The sequence below is a fragment of the Canis aureus genome, chromosome 23, assembly GCF_053574225.1.
Source record: "Canis aureus isolate CA01 chromosome 23, VMU_Caureus_v.1.0, whole genome shotgun sequence".
In the NCBI taxonomy this organism is placed as follows: Eukaryota; Metazoa; Chordata; class Mammalia; order Carnivora; family Canidae; genus Canis; species Canis aureus.
The window spans coordinates 21,387,900-21,407,350 of record NC_135633.1 but is presented as its reverse complement, the minus strand read 5'-3'; the positions used below and the strand labels follow the sequence as shown (position 1 = coordinate 21,407,350).

Here is a 19,451-nt window from a genome sequence, read left to right as displayed (position 1 = left end):
TGTAGTTCTTGAAAACACTTAGAAAAAAGGTCCTCCAGCCAATTTTAGTCATGAAGTAGTCTCAGTCGTTAAAACGGCCAGTCCCATGTAATAGTTAAAACTCTGAATTTCATTTAAGGCAAGTATTTCTCCTTCCTCCACTTCCCCAGTTCAGGTTGCTTCAGGCTGGAAGCCTGCCGTTGTGGAAAGCGAAGTAGGGGCCAGAGGAGCTGGGTAGAACAGCTGGCTTCTTTGCTTTCCTACCTAATGCTTCTACTGCTCCTTTCCCACTCCCTCTAGGGTGTGGGTCCTACAAGGACTTCCGGGCTTCTGGTGGAGGTGGACTGAGGAAGGAGGGGGAGGTGGAGGGGGCTTCCTTTAGGGGAACTGAAGCGCTTGGTGATGGTGTTCCAGGACCTCAGTACATGTTCAAAGTGGACCCCTCCTCTTACGCCGCTCTTGGGTAGGGGTGGCAAGGTGGAGGGAGGGTTGTGGAGGAGTGAAGGGCTTGGGGATGGCTCCACTGAAAACACTGGACAACAGCACCTCCTCTGCTGGCCACTTGCTCCACTGGCTTCTGCATTTGATTCCAGGCCCCTGTTGCCTAGCAGCCTCTGGCAGGCAGCCCACTTGTGCAGGGGCTCCTTAAAAACAACCCTCATGTTCATTTTCTCCCTTCCCCCATGTGACCCACGGGGTGCATGTGCTTTTCTGTTCTGCATTAAGTAGTGTACACACTCCTCCTCCTACCCTGACTCCAGCCGTGGCCTTCTGCTTTTAATTTTCTCTGGCATGCATCCAGTACCAGTCGATCTGGTCCTCTGGATTCTAAGGAGCACGGTTTGCCAACTAATCTTTGAAAACTCCTTCTGAGACTTGAGAGGAGGAGGAGCTCACCTCCCCAAGAGGGAGGAGGTGACAGGGGAAAGGCCACAGTGCTGCGACTATGTTTCCCAAAGTCTTTTTTCAAATTCCTCAAACCTCACTTGAAGGGTTGAGGAGTGCGTGTTAATCTCAGGGTCACAAGGCTGTCTCCAACAAGCAACCTTGCAAATCCTCGCAGGTGGTCTCTCAACCTGCCTTTGAAGTCAGGGGAATTGTCACTGTTTTCTCCTTTTCTCTGGATCTTGTCTGCATCCAAGACATCTCTCATTTTAACAGGTGCTTTCTAGCTCCACTATGCACCCATAGGATTTCATTTTAAAGCCCCTCTAGGAGAAGGAAGCATCTTTATCTTTTTCAACATATGAATGACAGATTGCCTTCCTTTTTGTCTTTCTGTCCTTATTAACTGTTTATTACACTATATTTTTGTGAGAATGCCTTTTTTCCTTTTTTTAGCCGTTTAGAAATGAAATTGGACAATTCACCATAACTCAGAGTCATGCTTCAGAGAAGTAAGGGAATCCTTCTGTTTTTCTTACTGAAAGTAGTCGAAGGCAAATTCTTTTAGCTTTATGGGTGTTTACATTAGAAACTGAAGTTAGGGAGATTTTTAAACAAATTCAAGCTTAAAAATATACTTTTTTAATTTTTAGCTTTTCACATCAGGATTCAGACATATAGGAGAAAGGTTGAAACATAGGAGAAAGGTCGTTTTTTTTTTTTTCCCAATGTGGGTGGACAAGCTGAGGATAATGTGGGTGCTAAGTGGGAGTTCCTGGCTTGATTGGATGAAAGCTGTGGGGCTGGTTGGGCTTAGGGGGAAGAGATAAACATTATCCTGGAGTAATGAAGTGGGGCCTGGGAGTGGCTGAATTATAGGCAGTTCCAGTCGCACCATATCTTCCTGGCCCAGGGAATGGCACCAGCATCTTAATGATAACCTTATGTAGGAAAAATTTTGAGCTTCAATAATACTATGTATTATCTATAATACCCTCTTCTCAATATCTGATTCTGATTTTCCTAGAACTTATTTTACAGCTCAGAGTTGTAGGTAGCAGCAATGCAAAACACCTGACCCTGACACCACTCCCCACTCTCTACCACATACACAATAAACTAACTTCGGCTCCATAATGCACATGCATTTCAGTATTCCTAATCCATAAATATGTCTGTTCTTTAGATTCCCCTTTAAACTGGTTATAACACCTTATCTACTTCCTCATTAGTGAAGATTTTAAATAAAAATCTTTAATATGTATATGTGCAGGAGAGTCATGCTTTTTTCTTATTTTGAAAATGACCTTTTTTCAGCTTTAGAGTTCTTTCCCCAAGATGCCCAAAGGATTCATCTGACAGAGGCAGGTAAACTTTGCCATCAGAGAAGTGCATCTCCTATAGGCTGCTTATACCTGAGTACAGCTCTTGGCACCTGGAGGTGAATCCAAAGTGACAAAGCATCTTTGCTATTTTTCTAATTTTAATTTTCCTCTCTGCTAATTTGATATTTTGGTTTTGGTTCATTTATAGCCACTACTCATTAGTAGCAGCAGTGATGGAGAATTTGCTTTTAGAGTCTGACCCTGTGGTGATCTTTAGAAATGGCTTAATGGATTACAGAGATCTATTCCATGCTGAGTGAGAAACAATGGAGAATCCGGATGTTAGTCCTTTTTGTTTGTCTGTTTTGAGCCCAAATCAATTAAGAGTTCTGTGCCCATTGGGAAGGAAACTTTCATACCAGGACTGGTGGAATTTGGGGTTTCTGGTCCTACTCTTAACTGAAATTGCAGAATTGAAGCAATAAGCTCTCTTTATGTGTCTCTCTGTCTATGTGCCTATAGTTCAGAAAAGCTTTCAACTCTTTATTTTGTGATTAGATAATATTTTCCTACCACCAGAGGGTATTAATACATTTGATTACCAAGAACTCTATTCTGATTGTCTGATAGGAATAAATAAGTGCTTATATATAAAGCAAATATTCCCAAAATTCCCAGAAAGCAATAAAATTGAACTTCTAATATTTTAAATGTGCTACATTAAAAAAAAATTCTTACAAAAACCAACTCAATAACATTTTAAGACTTCAAGTACCTAAATTTAATCTTCAGAAAATAAAACTAGTTTAATATTTGGAGTTTAATAATAACAGCTATGTTTTCTCTGATTTATTAGTGTTAAGTATAATTCCTAACAACATTCTACTTTGGTATTCTTTTTTGTAGATCTTACTGATCAAAATAAGTTAACATTCTTCATAATGTTTAAGATTATGAAAAAAATGGAAATTGTGTTTAACTAAATTGAATCATTATTCTTAAAAACTTTTTATTTCAATGGTAATTTTTTTTTATACTATGTCAGCTTAAAGGTAACTTCCAAGTTATCTTTAAGGTAACTTAAAACCTTTGTGTATGTGTATATTGAAAACTGCAAGCTGGGGGAGTGGGGGGTCTTAACTCTGACATTTACCATATTAGAAATTGAAATTGAGAAAGGTTTATAATTCTTATTTATTGAACCACTTGAAAATAGCAACAATGAATGCATTGCATATTAGTATTCTTAGGAATCTTGTACAACTAGTTCCAACATTGCAAATGCCCTGACATGGGTTTTAGAATAACAGATAAATTTGTTCCAGAATATAAAATGAAGGACAAAACTTGGAAATAATTTATCATTTTAACATGCACAGTTCAGTAACATAAAGTATACTCACATTGTTATACAACCATGACTACTATCCATCCCCAGAAATGTTTGATCTTCCCAAGCTGAAATTCTGTAATTACCCAATCCCCCCAGTTCCCAAGATCCTAGCAGCCACCATTCCACTTTCTGTCTAGAAATACATTTTAATTGTCTTGGTTTATAAAACCTGAGTCTGAAAAGCTACAAAATGTGTTAAAGTCTTTGCAAAGTTTGCTTGGTTTTGATGGTCTTGTTTCCTTGGTTTACTGTTTACCCCCTTTTCCTGTAATATGAAGTTCTCTCTTCTGTGTAAACTGTCTAGATTACAAAATATTGTCTTACCAGAATAATTTTATGTGCTTTATGTTAACTTTATTATGCTCTTGATTATTTTTATAAAGCAAACAATGTTTCTTTACTTATGAAAGAACTAAGTTTCTTTACAGTCCTGCCTATTTTTAGATGTTTTGTTGTCACTTTCAGATGGAGCCAACCGTTGTTCCTTAGGTACCCATGGTACTATGTCAACTGTTCATATCTCTTGACAACTTTTGGGGTTTACCTTCCTAAAATCCAATGATTTTTTCTTTTACCCTATAAAAGAAAGGTGTTAAAAATAATTAGAGTTTATTTGTTATGTTACTGTTGATGATTTTCATGGAAAGAGTCGTTCAAATTAGAAAAGATGCTCAGCCTTCCCTAAGTTAAATTTATATAGGTAAAATATTATTAATGTAAATATTTTAAATTTTTTTTTAAATGTTTATTTATTTATGATAGTCACAGAGAGAGAAAGAGAGAGAGGCAGAGACACAGGCAGAGGGAGAAGCAGGCTCCATGCACCGGAAGCCCGATGTGGGATTCGATCCCGGGTCTCCAGGATCGCGCCCTGGGCCAAAGGCAGGCGCCAAACCGCTGCGCCACCCAGGGATCCCTAATGTAAATATTTTAGAGCCTAAATGCTTATGGGAATACCCTGACGATTTGTCAATGTTTCTAGTTATCAGTGTCCAGATATGTTCGCCTCATGTTAGCAACAAGAATGTGGTATGACCAATATAAATTTCAGTTATTATTTTAAGTGTTTGCTTGGTTGGAATCTTCTTTACTTTGGATCTCTGGTTTTCATTTTGGGGATAAACATCAGACTTAAATCTATAGGGTTTTATTAAAATGCTGATGTTTAAGACCTACTCTAAGTCTCTTTACTTGATATTGTCGATATATTTTTGGTATATTCTTAGTATATTAGTATATATATTATACCTCAGGAATTTTGTACATCTCAAGAATTTTTCCTCTGTAAAAAGTGTGCTCATCCATTATTATAAATCAGATTTCATATTCAATGTATTTTTGGAAAATGGCCTTAATTATCTGTATAGACATGTTGACTAAAGCTTTATATTTCTTTTGGGTCATCTTTGTTTTGCATGACATAGAAATAACCAAAATTCTTTGTCAGTTGCATCAGTCTTGTTATGAACACTCCAGTAATTGTCACAGTCATTTTAAGTCTCTGGCTTCTACAGATAGTGTTGGTATTACTTGGATGTTTCCCTGAAGGCTCTATAATCATCTACAGGCCAGGGTTCACATCTTCAACAAAGAAGCATGATCCCAGAGTCCATGGAAAAGGACTGTACCAGATACTTTAAAGAATAGATCTTGGGTACAGGTTTCTGATGTCATTGCCTAAACAACTTTAAGACTGTACAGTGGGCTAAGTCAAGATTTCCAGAAACTTTTTTGATCAAGAAGCCAATGGGTTCATGATACTGCCAACCTAAGATCCAGCTGAACAAGACTTGATTACACAGGACTGAATGAACTGAAGAGAGATTATTGTAGCCATTTGTTCAAATGTTGTTGATGTCATTTTAATGTTCTATTTTCTGGGTATAAAAGGAAGCTCTTTCTCTTTCTTATTAAGGTTATCTATAACCCATAACAATTTAGTAGATTCTGGTTATGTGAACTGAAATGGAATATTCTTTTTTTTTAACTTTTTAAAAGATTTTATTTATTTATTCATGACAGACAGAGAGAGGCAGAGACATAGGCAGAGGGAGAAGCAGGCTCCCTGCAGGGAGCCTGATGCAGGACTTGATCCCGGGACCTGGGCCAAAGGCAGACGCTCAACCACTGAGCCACCCAGGTGCCCCTGAAATGTAATATTCTTGAATGATATTCTCCCTGCCTGACTGCCCCTCCCAAATTCAGAAACTTTTTTTATGTGTTCTTACTTCTAATTGTAATAGAGTTATTTACATAGGTTCAATAAGAATCTACCTATCTTTTTACTGAATATAATTGGAAAAATTGTTATGCAACCAAGGCCTTGTCTGGAATGTCATACTTGAGAATGATGCTTAGTTAATTGGGTACTGCCAGCCACAATTTTTTCCCCAAGAGAATATTTTAAAATATTGCTTTCAACTGTTCACCCCAAATTATGGAGTACGAACCAGCCATTTACACTTTTTCCTTTGTAAAATGTCTCTCCCTACAAAATATTTTTCTTAATAATATTGTCAACAGGTTACTCATTTCCTGTACTTGAGACACAACATTCAAAATTAGTTGTGTTCCGTCTCTTGATTCTTCTGGATTTCTCCAACTTTCCTCCATGCTTCCTATGTAAATAGGAAGCAAAAAACTGTTAACCAAAAATACTTTTTTACATTTTAATTAGTCTGTTATTTATGAAGATTAGCTTTTCAAAGCAGTACTGTTATTCCTGTCTTTCTTAATATCCATCATTATAGACACAGTTCTAAATTTAAAAAATCTTCCCCATCTCTGCAAACTATATCCCAGGATGGACAAGCTGGACTGAATAATGATTTGTGATACAGTGTGAAGATCTAGTCTACCAAGTGCACATCTGGCTTAAGACCATAACACATTTTTTTTTTTGCTTTTACATACTCTTTATTGCCAATAGTTTAAAATGATCAACATAAAAAAGAAATATTTTAATAATAAATATTGATCTTTTGGCTGTAATAAATAGTTTATTCATAAGGAATGCACTTTTCCAGCCACAAGGATCTTCAAAAATTAACAACAAAAAATTATAGATGGCCATCGTTCACAGCTGAGCATCCAAAGCCTGCTCTGATTACAGCCTTTAAACAACATGGGAGCTTCCTCCCTTCTGCCTCCTCTTTGGGAAGTCTTCTGTCTGAAATGCTCTCAACAGAGAGAAGAGACAATGCACCTTTCTGTGAAGTTGTCTGAAAAACCTTTTAAAACAGGTATGTCAAGAAAAACTGCATTCTGGTTCACTCTCAGATTGTCCAATGTTAAGAACTGTATGCCTCAGCCTGGTCTGATTCCATCCAGTCCAGCAGGCCATAGAGGAATTGTTTTCGTGCCACCACCGGTCCATTTTTTTCAACATGCCGTAAATCATCTGACTGGCTTCCCTGTAGAAAAGAGGAGTCCCATAGAGTCCAAGAAGTCTTTTAGTTACATCTCTGTAAGAGCACTTTCAGAGCATATTCCATTTGATTTTTTGATTCTGATGAACAGCCAGACATCAGCAGAGTTGTCAGTCTGAACGTTGTAGATATCCTGTCCTCATTAATGTAGTGAGCAGATATTCTTCATTTTGGCTACAGATGATTATCTTCGTTTGATCGTGGTAGAAGTTCACCTGAAAGGTGCCATCATTGAAGAAACAGTTTGAAGAGACTGTCCTCAAAGAATACTTCAAATGTTCAATATCTTGCTGTAACCTGCACAGAAAAAGGCCAAATGGCATGGCTTAATTCATGAAACATTCAAATGCAATGAAGGCAACTATCTCTTCCAAATTGAGAATGGGCATTGCCTCAGTGAAGGACATCCTTTGGACATAACATCAGGTCTGTAACCTGAATATACTCCTAAAGTACTATGTAAAACACGATGACTTGGACTTTCTGAAAGAGGTAGACGTGGAAATGCATAGGATATGCCTAGCTTAATTCCAGATGAGCATCAGGATTATCAACAGATACACACCTTCTGTATCATGTTTACGGAGAATCTGTTTCACCAAAGCCTTTCCACTGTTCCTTTCCTCTGGAGAGAAATATAAAGTTCAGGAGCAATATTTGGATCACTTCTTACAGCTCGACTCTGAACTTTTACCATGAACAGTAGGGGGCAATCTCTATACCTCAACTCTCAAACGTTTCTTTTACTGTGCATTACTTCCCAGTTGGAACAGTATTTCACCAGTCCAAATCACCACTGAATTTGTAATATACTTTTTCTCCTTAAATTGTTCTTTTTCCCTTTTTTTGAAGATTTTATTTATTCATGAGAGACAGACAGAGAGGCAGAGAGACAGAGGGAGGAGCAGGCTCCATACAGGGAGCCCAACGTGGGACTCGATTCCAGGTCTCCAGGATCACGCCCTGGACTGAAGGCGGCGCTAAACCTCTGAGCCACGGGGGCTGCCCCTGTTTGTTTGTTTGTTTGTTTGTTTGTTTGTTTGTTTGCTTTTAAGTACTGCTTTACTTGCTCAATTTTGAGATTCAGCCAAATGGTCTAATGTTTTTTTCAAGTAAGGTAAAGCTTCCTCCACAGATTTGACAGGAAGATTTCCCTGGAGTATGCAAAGTTTACTAAACAGGACATAAAAGCAATCCTCAATCACATGATGGCCCATACTCAAGAATCAAATTCAAAATTCTCATATCCTAAAAATTGAAGTGGTGATTTATATGTCCACCCTATTCATGTTTCATATTCCTGCTGAATGATTTTTGGAAATTTTCTGAAGATTCTCTCTGGGAGGGTCCTTATCACACAATTTCCACCAGAACCACTATGGACAACTGATCTGAGCTCCTTTTGTCCTTTTTGGAAAAAGTTTCAGAAGACCAGGGGCAGGTGGAGGAGCACTCTGGCTGGGGACCATCCTCAGACCCTCTTAAGGCCAACTTCTGGCTGCTCCAAGTCTATGTTTTTGGATCCACAGCCACCAGGCAGCAGTACTATGGAGGACAAGCTGCCTATGTCATCAACCACTGCATTGCCAGGCTCCTTCAGGTGGGCATGACTCCCAGGACAAAGGAGGAGAGGCTCCTTGCTGACCTGGGGAAGTTGTCAGCTCCTGACTTGTCACTTTTATGGAACTAAGGTTGACTTTATGGAAACTGGTTTAAAAGTTCCAGCCTTAAAGCTGGTAAGGGAGGTTACTTTTATGGCAGGGCAGAAACCTATAGATTCTTTAAGTACTTTGAGAAGAGACGAAGTCACCCAGAACAGATGGGTACTGCAGATGTAATCTGGTGGATAAAGTTCCGTGGACTTGGCCTCCTAGCCTCAGGATAGCAAGTAATCAAGGCTTTCAGAAGTCCAACTGAGATTCCTTATGGAAACATCTAGCAGAGCAAAATGTAACAAGGTCTTTTGGTAAACATTCTTACTGCACCTATGTAAATAATTAGGCCAAGAGTAATGAGGCAAACTCACTTTGTAATCAAGAATCTTTGAGATATTTTTTGATCAGAAGTGGGCAAACTGTAGGGAAAAATTTGTGCTCAGATGGAAAATTATGTGTGGTCATTCTAAATTACACCTGGGTTGTCTGATTCTGATTCTGTAAACTATTGAGAACTAATAATAATGCTAATGAATTTTTGTCCATAGACATGCAAACAAATTATGTTCAGGAATTAAAGAACTGTAAAATCAATTTTGGCTCTATTTGCACATCCCTTACAATATCCCTAACCTATAACTGTGTCTGTCTTTGGGATTCTCCTTTGTCCAGGTTGTAACACATCACTAGTTTATTCATGAATGAGTTAAATAAAAATTTCATATCTGTATGAAAGTCATGATTTTACCCGCTTTTAAAAATTAACTTTTAATGTCTACTTGGAACTGAATTGCCATTTAATGGTTGATCACGTGTGCCTGAGTCTTTGCTTCAGCCACAAAGGGCCTAGAGACTTTCAGACAAGTGTCAAGAGACTTTTGAGGCAACCCAGTTTGGTGATTTTGCAAGCGACCTAGCACAGGAACTTTCTAGAAGCTTTATGGTGGCAGCCCTGTTCAGAACCCACTTGTTTTTTCTGTTCTACCAATTAAAGCGGGCTGAGACTTCTTAGCAATCATTGTTCTGGTCATTCAGCTCTTCTTCAAGGGCTGCTCACACTCCAAAAGTATACTTAAGAGGAAAAATACAAATTAAAGATCCTCATATTCTCTCAAAGACAAGAGCAAGATAGTGCTGAAGCAACTGCCACATGAAGATTTATAAGCTTGTTTAAGTGAAAGTCATGTAAAACTTCATTCTTGTATCCAGATGGCAGGTAGAAAGTATGGTCATAAAGTCCTCAAAGAGGGCTGACCTATTCTTTTTTTTTGGGGGGGGGGGGCTGACCTATTCTTTACTACTTTTTGATGACAGAGTACTACTTCCTCACACACTTTGTTAGAGACTGACCAAAAATCTCCTGACCTAGAGTGCAGCAACAGTCAGTTGGGCCCCAGGAAATCATCACCTACTTAGTTATCTCTTGATCATAAGGGCAACTCTCTTATTTTCCATTTATTTGCTTTTTTTTAGAGACTGAGCAGGAAGGAGAGGAGGGAGAGGAGGAAATCCCAAGCAGGCTCCACATCTAGTACAGAGCTCCAAGTAGGGCTCAATTTTACAACCCTGGGATTATGACCTGAGCCAAAATCAAGAGTCAGATACTTAACCAACTGAGCCACCCAGGGGCCCCTCCATTTTTTAAAAATCAACTCTTGCTCTCTCTATAAAACAGTATATCAAAAGAGAAATATATCCCTTCAGCAACTGAGGAAAATCTTTAAGAACCATAAGTAACATATGGTAAGGACTTTTGTTGTCATGGGGATGGTTTTATAAGTAATTCTAGTAGGTCCAAGTTACTCTACTTCAGTGCTTGACAGCAGTGTCCTGAAATATTACACTCCTTCTTTCATGCTTCCTTGAGTATATGAGATGTGCATAGCCTGCAAAGCATTTGTATAAGACTCCTTCTAAAGCAATACTTGTCAGGGAGGAATTTTTAAGTCTATTAAGATGATATTTTGTAGAGGTTCTTAGTGTTATACTTCTGGAAAAAAAGATGACAGAATGAAGGTATATCCGTTGAGCCAACATGGTTATAATTAGTCATGGTAGTTGTTTAAAAGAACTATTTAGAATTCATAGTTTTATGGTGTGGTTTCTCTTTTCCCTCACAGGACACATTTTGAACAATGTTTACAGAATCCCTTAGGATTCTGAAATTCTTGACATAGAGAGCATTGTTCAATTATACTCTTGTCACAGGCTCTGTCCATTAACACCCACACTCACTATGTTCACAATCCATAGGAATTGGTTCATATAATTTTCCATAGCTGTTTTCTAATTTGAACATTAGATAAACTGCATTGCACTCCCTGTACAAAGACTGCCAGAAGTGAGCACTCCGAAGTACAGTTTTATAAAGAAACTTTGATAATAAATATTGGGATATTAGAAGGCCCAAAACATGGCATCTCTTTTCCCTGCCTAACTTTTGAAGAAGTAAGGCAGATAGAGGTGAAAAGCCACTTTCACTAACAAAACTTGTTTGGAAGTACATGGCTTGTGGATGACAAAAGTAAACTTCCTAACCCCAAACTCTAGAATTAGACAAACTTACCTAGTTATAGCCCATCCTAAAAATCCACAAGGTTGGAAGGTGAGTGGGAGATGGGCTAGATGGGTGATGGATGGGTATTAAAGAGGGCACTTATTGTGATGAGCACTAGGTGTTGTATGTAAGTGATGAATCACTAAATTCTAATTCTGAAACCAATTTTGCACTGTGTCTTCACTGACTAAAATCAACAACATCATCCATGGGGTCAAATACAATCAGCAAGGCTTTCCACCAACAGGCAGGCTCCCAGAGTGAAAGGGATATCAAGGCTGGGTGTACAAACCCAGAAGGGAGAAATCCTTCTCATGAATACCAGAGGCATGGGAAAGAAATCTTCCCCCACTAACAGTATTTTTTCTCAATTTTCTGGAAGTTTATTTTCCTACTGTGAAATAGCTTTGTCTCAAATTAGATGACCCAGAAACAAAGGACGCAGTCATAATAGGTTGTATAGCAAACTGTTAATGTCATTCTTGCAATACAACTTCTCGTCTTTTTTTTTTTCCCCATTTATTTTGACTCACCTGTTAGAGAAGCCTTGTGCAAAACACAGATGCTTCAGGGGGTTTCTTCCCTGTGCTATAATTAAATCTTCCAAATTGTGAAAATTGTGTCACCATGCTTTTAGTCTTGACGGTGGATTTGCCAACTGCTGACTGGGGTTTTATAACTATCAGCCTTTACTTGCTCCCAAGGTAGCATTCACTTGTGGGTTTGCTTGGTAATACTCTGATATTTAAGGACATATTAGAAAGACCCCCGAGGGTTCCAACTCTCTATTGTTAAGAATGCATGTTTTGGTAATGACATTGGTCACACAAGTCCTAAAGACCCAGGGGGGCACATACTGTGGTGAAACTGGTGTGTGAAGATGCAGGTGGTCTGAGCTGTACAGGTATTCTTTTGCATTCTAACAGAAGCCACTATCACATCATCTATGAACTGACATAGCATGTATTAGCCATCTCTAAAGTTGAATGCACACATTTCAAGGGTGGCTCAAGACAGTCTTTTCTTTTTTTTTAAGATTTTATTTATTCATGAGAGACAGACAGACAGAGAGAGAGAAAGAGAGAGGTAGAGGGAGAAGCAGGCTCCATGCAGGGAGCCCGATGCGGGACTTGATCCCAGGACTCCAGGATCACGCCCTGGGCTGAAGGCAGGCACTAAACCGCTGAGCCACCCAGGGATCCTCCAGTCTTTATTTTCTATTTTTTGTGTATCTGTTTATTAGTACAGTAGAACATGTATATAATTTGTAAATATACAGATATTGAGGTTTCATGTCCAACATTGTTCTTATAGGATGTGCAGTCAAGATGAGAAAATAATAGGATATATCATCAAAATATGAAAACATCTTGCTAATGGGTTTCCCAGGTATCTTCACCAAATTGGTAATAGGCAAGTTTGGCCATTATGCTCACTTATCCTACAATTCATTCAGAAGATGCATGTCAACCTGCTTCTGATTATATGCCTGAAAACTTGTTCTCTGAAAGGACCTTTTTCTGCTTACCTATTTCTAATACTCAGAAAAGTGCTTGGCGTATAGTATGTACTCAATATTTGTTGAATGAATCTCGGAGTGGTTTAATTCAGTATCCTATTTTAAGCAATCATTTCTCACAATATAGTCTTCCATAGTTTAGAAATGTCTCATTTTTATAGCATGGGTTGCTGATGAGCATATTCACTTAGAGTTACATGAAAGTTTCTTTAAAATGCTAGACCATGCACACACACACACGCACACACACGCACACACACGCACAAGAATATTACGCCACCATCAAAAAGAATGATATCTTGCCATTTGCAACAACATGGATGGAACTAGACGGTATTGTGCTAAGTGAAATAAATCAGAGAAAGACAAATACATGATCTTACTCATATATGGAATTTAAGAAACAAAACGAGCATAGGGGAATGAAAGGAAAAATAAGATGAAAACAGGGAGACAAACTGTAACAGGCTCTTACCTATAGGAAACAAACTGAGGACTGTTGGAGGGGAGGTGGGTGGGGGATGGGATAACAGGGTGATGGGCATTAAGGAGGGCATTTGATGGAATGAGCACTGGGTGTTCTATGCAACTGATGGAATCACTAAACTTTACTTTTGAAATGAATATGCTATATGTTAATTAATTTGAATTTAAATTTTTAAAAATGTTTTTAAAAATGCTAGACCTCATAAATCTTATGAGGTTCCATAAGATTTGGTTCCATCTACTTTGACCAGAGCCATATTCAGTTTTATTTGTTCACCATGGGTAACCAACTATCTTGATTTGCCTGAGACTGAAGAGTTTCCTGGGTGAAGACTTTTAGTGTTAAAATAGGCACAGTCCTGGGCAGACCAGGATGAATCAGTCACTTCAGTTCCACTGGACACAAAACCTCTATAAGGACTGTTACTTTACTTTTTTCATACAATGGACAAGACATGAGCAGGAGCATCTGGACATCAGTTTTCTATGCATCCTAGAAAGCAGGACAAGGCAAAATAGCCCCAGGGTAGGAATATACTTATACTTCCCTCAGTGCAAAATAGCATTGCTTAAAATCAACACTGTCAATCAATTTTCACTAACCCACTACAGCAGTTCACCTTGTTCATAAGGATCAAACTTGTGAAGACATGACTGTTTTATCCTCTCCCCAGGCTGAAACAAGGTGTAGGTTAAGCACATGTTTACAACAACCCACCAACAAAAGAGCATTCCAACGGTTCCAGAGGCGATGGGCAAATGCCATATCCAAAAAAGAACTGAAGCAAGAATTGTCCCTTCTTGGTTTTCTTTTTTTGTAATGGGTGACATCCAAATGAACAATATACTCAAGAGCTGAGGCCGTCCACAAGGCAGAACTAACCAAAGGTCCACTGTGATGTTGCTCAAAGGTGATTTGTTTCACAAAGTTTTGGTTTCCTACAGTCATAAGGGGCTGGGAAAGAAAACCATTGAATTCAAAGGCAACTTGGCTCCTCTGATCACAGCAAAGTCATCCAGGAAGTAGTACTTAACAAGACCCTTGGCAGGGATGGCATGCTTGACAACCCTCAACTATAAGCCAAAAGAGCATAATCTTTGATGGAAGAGGAGTGCCAATGAGGGGATAATAGAAGAGCTATTTTTCTGGTTTAAAAGCTTATATAGATCCATAAGGACAGACCAGCATAGGGACACCTGGGTGGCTCAGTGGTTGAGCATCTGACTTTGGTTCAGGCCCTGATCCCAGGGTCCTGGGATCGAGTCTGCATCAGAATCCCCACAGGGAGCCTGGTTCTCCCTTTATTTCTCTGCCCCTCTCTATGTCTCTTATGAATAAAATAAAATCTTTTTTTTAGAAAAAGGACGGAGCAGCATAACACAATAAAAGGAGTCAGTATCTTATGTTTGTTCTCGTTAGCTCAGGACCATCTTATTAAGAGCTAGCCTAGGACACACATAATATTGACCCAGGGCCTTGTTAAACGATGTGAGTGAGCGGGAGGTTGGGGTGACTGGGTGACAGGCACTGAGGGGGGGCACTTGACAGGATGAGAACTGGGTGATATGCTATATGTTGGCAAATTGAACTCCAATAAAAAATAAATAAATAAATAAATAAATAAATAAATAAATAAATAAATAAATAAAAATTTAAAAAAAAGATGTGAGTGATAACCCCTTATTCACCTGAAAGGTCTTAGCTTTTGGCACCTTCAGGGAAGATTAAAGGGTCATATGCCCAACAGCTTCACACTCACACACTGAGGTGACCTTCACACTAGGTCACATGTTAGCCACCTCTAATCCCCACTCTGGACACAGAGGTGTTTGGTGTTCACTACCTGGCCAAAAAAATATTTTTATTTGTTCTCTGCTCACCCCCATCCTTCCCAACAGTCCCTGCTAAGTTTGAGAACACGTCTGCAACAAGCAATGAGTTACTCTAACATGTTTGAAATGTGTGATGGAGGGCAGCCTGGGTGGCTCAGCCGTTTAGCGCCGCCTTCAGCCCAGGCCATGATTGGAGACCCGGAATCGAGTCCCACGTCAGGCTCCCTGCATGGAGCCTGCTTTTCCTTCTGCCTGTGTCTCTGCCTCTCTCCCTCCCTCTCTCTCTCTCTCTCTCTCTCTCTCATTAATAAATAAATAAAATATTTTTTAAAATGTGTGATGGATTAAGTTTCCACATGCAGCTCAACTGCCATCCCCACATAAGAACAAAGATTTGTTTGGCCCTCTCCAATCCATTGGAGCTGAATGTAATATTCAGGACTTATTTCCTTGTGGTTTTGTTTTATCTCTACCCCTCTTGGCCATCTTCTGGGAAGTTAAACAGGAAAGTCACCAAAATATTCAGTAGCCCCAGTATGATCCATAAGCCTATTCCAGTGCTTAATGCTTTCCAGAAATACATCTACCTTCAGACATCATTCTTTGTAGCCTCAGGCACTAGCAAGCTTCCCCTAAGCATTTCAGTACTTTCCCATCTCAGAAGGCCTCTCTGTTCCCTCCTCTGAGTCTTGGTTGAGCTGGACAATCCAGCAAACCATGTACTATGACAGTAAGGTGGCTGCTCTGACACAACTATGTTTAAAAGAAGCACAACTCTCAGGTCAGCATGAGGCTCTGTCTTAAAGTCCTCCTTGTTATAGGGGTGCCTGGGTAGCTCAGTCGGCTAAGCATTCGACTTTTTCAGCTCAAGTCATGAATTCAGAGTCATGAAATTGAGCCCTACACAGGGTTCTAGGGTCAGCAGAAAGTCTGCTTGAGATTCTCTCTCTCCTTCTCCTTCTGCCCCTCCCCCCCAAAAAAAATAAATCTTTAAAACAAATCCTCTTTACAGTCAAACAAACTGCTGACAAACCTGGTCACATACACTGGCCTTAGTGCTCTTTTCTACATCATTAAGCCTCCTTTACCTTCCTGTGATGATGGTTATGTGTATCTGCCCTACACGGTCTCCTTCCGTGTACTGTGTAATCACACCTAAATCACAATAAACATTTTAAAATAATTCTTAAATACCTTTGACAATGCATACATATATATATATGTATATACATACTCTTGTCCTCTTCCTAAAAACCACTTCTTGCAAATAATCTTATATACATTTGCTCACCTTCTTTTTAAAGATTTTATTGGGACCCCTGGGTGGCGCAGCGGTTTGGGGCCTGCCTTTGGCCCAGGGTGCGATCCTGAAGACCCGGGATCAAATCCCACGTTGGGCTCCCGGTGCATGGAGCCTGCTTCTCCCTCTGCCTGTGTCTTTGCCTCTCTCTCTCTCTCTCTCTGTGTGTGTGTGTGACTATCATAAATAAATAAAAATTTTAAAAAAATAAAGATTTTATTTATTTATTCATGAGAGACACAAAGATAAGTAGAGACACGGGCAGACGAAGAAGGAGGCTCCCTGCGAGAGGGGAGCCTGATGCAGGACTCCATCCCAGGACCCTGGGATCACGCCCTCAGCTGAAGGCAGATGTTCAACCACTAAACCACCCAAGGATCCCTACATTTGCTTTTATTTTGCTTTGCTGCTGGTTCTGATATTGTTTGTTCACTGGTGCCTTTTTGATGACACATCCCAGAACCCTGTAGCATTATAACAAAGACTCAAAGACCAGGTGTCTTGGTAAAGTGTGCTAGCATTTCTGAAAAGAAAAACAACAAAATTTCCCCCAAATTCTTATGAAAATACTTACACACACTGAGTTTTTTTGTGGTTGTGATTCTTGTTGTTGTTGTTGTTGTTAACATCACTGGGAGCAAAAGTTTACCCTAAATTAACTTTGCATCTTTTCCATCATGCACCATAGGCAGAGAATTAGACAACAGTTGTCTAATTTCGTTGCAACTGAAATAGCTGGTTTTGGATTACTGGATGCCAGACTGAGTAAGGGATTCATTATGACTGATATTAAAAACTGTACAGTTAACGCTTCAACACAGTCTCTCATATTGAATGTTGTGGAGAAAGAGCCATAAGGAAAAAAAATAAATAAACCAAACCCTTTCTCTAAAAAACAATTTATCTGAATTATGACTTATTATAATGTTTTTGTGAATTCTAGGCAATGTCTTTTCTCTGACTCAAGAATAAGTAAAACTTAAAGTTCCCCCATCTCACCATCACTTATCAGGGGAATGTTTTTCATCCAATTTTTTAAATTAATTTTTTAATAATTTTATTTATTTATTTGAGAGGTGGGAGGGGCAGAAAGAGAGGGAGAGAGAGAATTCCAAGCAGACTATGTGCTGAGCAGGGAGCAGATGCTGGGCTCAATCTCATGACCCTGAGGTTATAACCTGAACCCAAACCAGGGGTGGAACACTTAACCAACTGAGCTACCTAGGGACCCCTCATCTAACTTTTAATTGTACATACCCATATGAGGAACAGTCTGGGTAAGGCCCAAACCAGGGATCAATCAACTGTGAAGTTTATCAATCTCAGCACTATTGACACTTTGGACAGGCTAATTCCGTCGTAGGGGGTTTTCCTGTGAATTGTGAGATGTTTAGCAGCATTCCTGACCTCTCTACCTACCTGATGCCAGTTGTGACACTCAAAAGTGTCTCCAGACTTTGCCAAATGTCCCTTGGGGGCAAAATCATGTCTAGTTGAGAACCAGTGGGTCTAGCGAAAGGACTGTGATGGACCCAGCTTGGATGTAAAGCTTAGTCCTAGGCCATTCAGCTGTGACCAGGGAAAACAGGGATCAGTAAATTAGAACATAACTCTAGCTGGATCTATGTGGCTGCCTCCTTAAGGAGTGCTGAAAGATTCAACCACTCAGTGCCTACCACACTGCAGAGATTTCCTCTAGGGTTTGGCTTTTGCAGATTTGGTCTTTGCAAATGTTTGCAGATGGTGTTAAGCTCTTTAATTTATCATTATACTTGCATTTTACTTTTGTCTATAGGTACTGAAATTTCTTGTCTTCTTTTGTTTTTTTTTTTTTAATTTTTATTTATTTATGATAGTCACAGAGAGAGAGAGAGGGGCAGAGACACAGGCAGAGGGAGAAGCAGGCTCCATGCACCGGGAGCCCGACGTGGGACTCGATCCCAGGTCTCCAGGATCGCGCCCTGGGCCAAAGGCAGGCGCTAAACCGCTGCGCCACCCAGGGATCCCTCTTGTCTTCTTTTGAAAGCTTTTCTCGTTTCGGAAGCTTTTCTTCTGTTTTTAGGTATCTCTAGTATACTTATAGTTTTTTAATTGTACCATCTTCAAATAAGCTTTACGTTGACTTTTGTTTCACCTAGTTCAGAGCTCCATTTTTCCTACTCAACTCCCTCTCATTAGTATAGCCTGCAAAGTACTAGGCAAAACGGGTGGGTCTAATTGTGCCAGTCCTCCAAGAAGAAAAAAAAAAAAAAAGGACAGAAAGATGGTCATAACTAAAAATCCTATATTTACTTGCTTATAGCCCTTGGAAGTCTGGGACTATATTAATGGCTAAAAGCAAAAGCTTACAGGAACAAACGCCCTCACACACACTATGTTAATGTCTAGAGTATTTAATGGTCTGAGTAAATTGCTTGAAAATCAAAGAGCCGGGCACCCTGGTGGCTCAGCAGTTTAGCACCGCCTTCAGCCCAGGGCCTGATCCTGGAGGCTGGGGATCCAGTCCCACGTTGGGCTCCTTGCATGGAGCCTGCTTCTCCCTCTGCCTGTGTCTCTGCCTCTCTCTCTGTCTCTCATGAATAAATAAATAAAACCTTTAAAAAAAAAAGAAAAGAAAAGAAAATCAAAGAGCCATAAGTCTATTTGAGGCACTCTGTTAGATCCCTCAACTCACTGGCCCAGAGAAAAGATGAAAATCCCAGCCCTTCTCTTGAGAGAAAGGTTGCACTGAGTTTTTCATAGGACAGAAAAATTCTATAACAAAGGACCTTCCTTCTGAAATAAGAATACTTAAGTGGTGTTCGGGTGGCTCAATTGGTTAAGCATCTGACTTTGGCTCAGGGTCATGATCTCAGGGTTCTGGGATCAAACCCCATCTTAGGCTCCTCACCCAGCGAGGAGTCTGCTTGTCCCTTTCCCTCTACCTCTCCCCTCGACCTGTGCTCTCTCTCTCTCTCTCGCTTTCTCCCAAATAAATAAAATATTTGAAAAAAAAAAAAAGAATACTTGAAAGAATGAGCTTCCAGGGGCATGGTGAGAGCACCCCTAACCATGGCTGGAGCAGAGGCAGAGAGGTTCGACTTTATTGCAG

General features: G+C 39.7%; 1 long non-coding RNA gene across 11 annotated transcripts in view; it reads left to right on the top strand.

Annotated features, from left to right (window-relative positions):
- The window catches only part of LOC144294769 (uncharacterized), a 46,838-nt gene that overhangs the window by 8,626 nt on the left and 18,761 nt on the right, over positions 1–19,451 (top strand). The window lies entirely within an intron of this gene.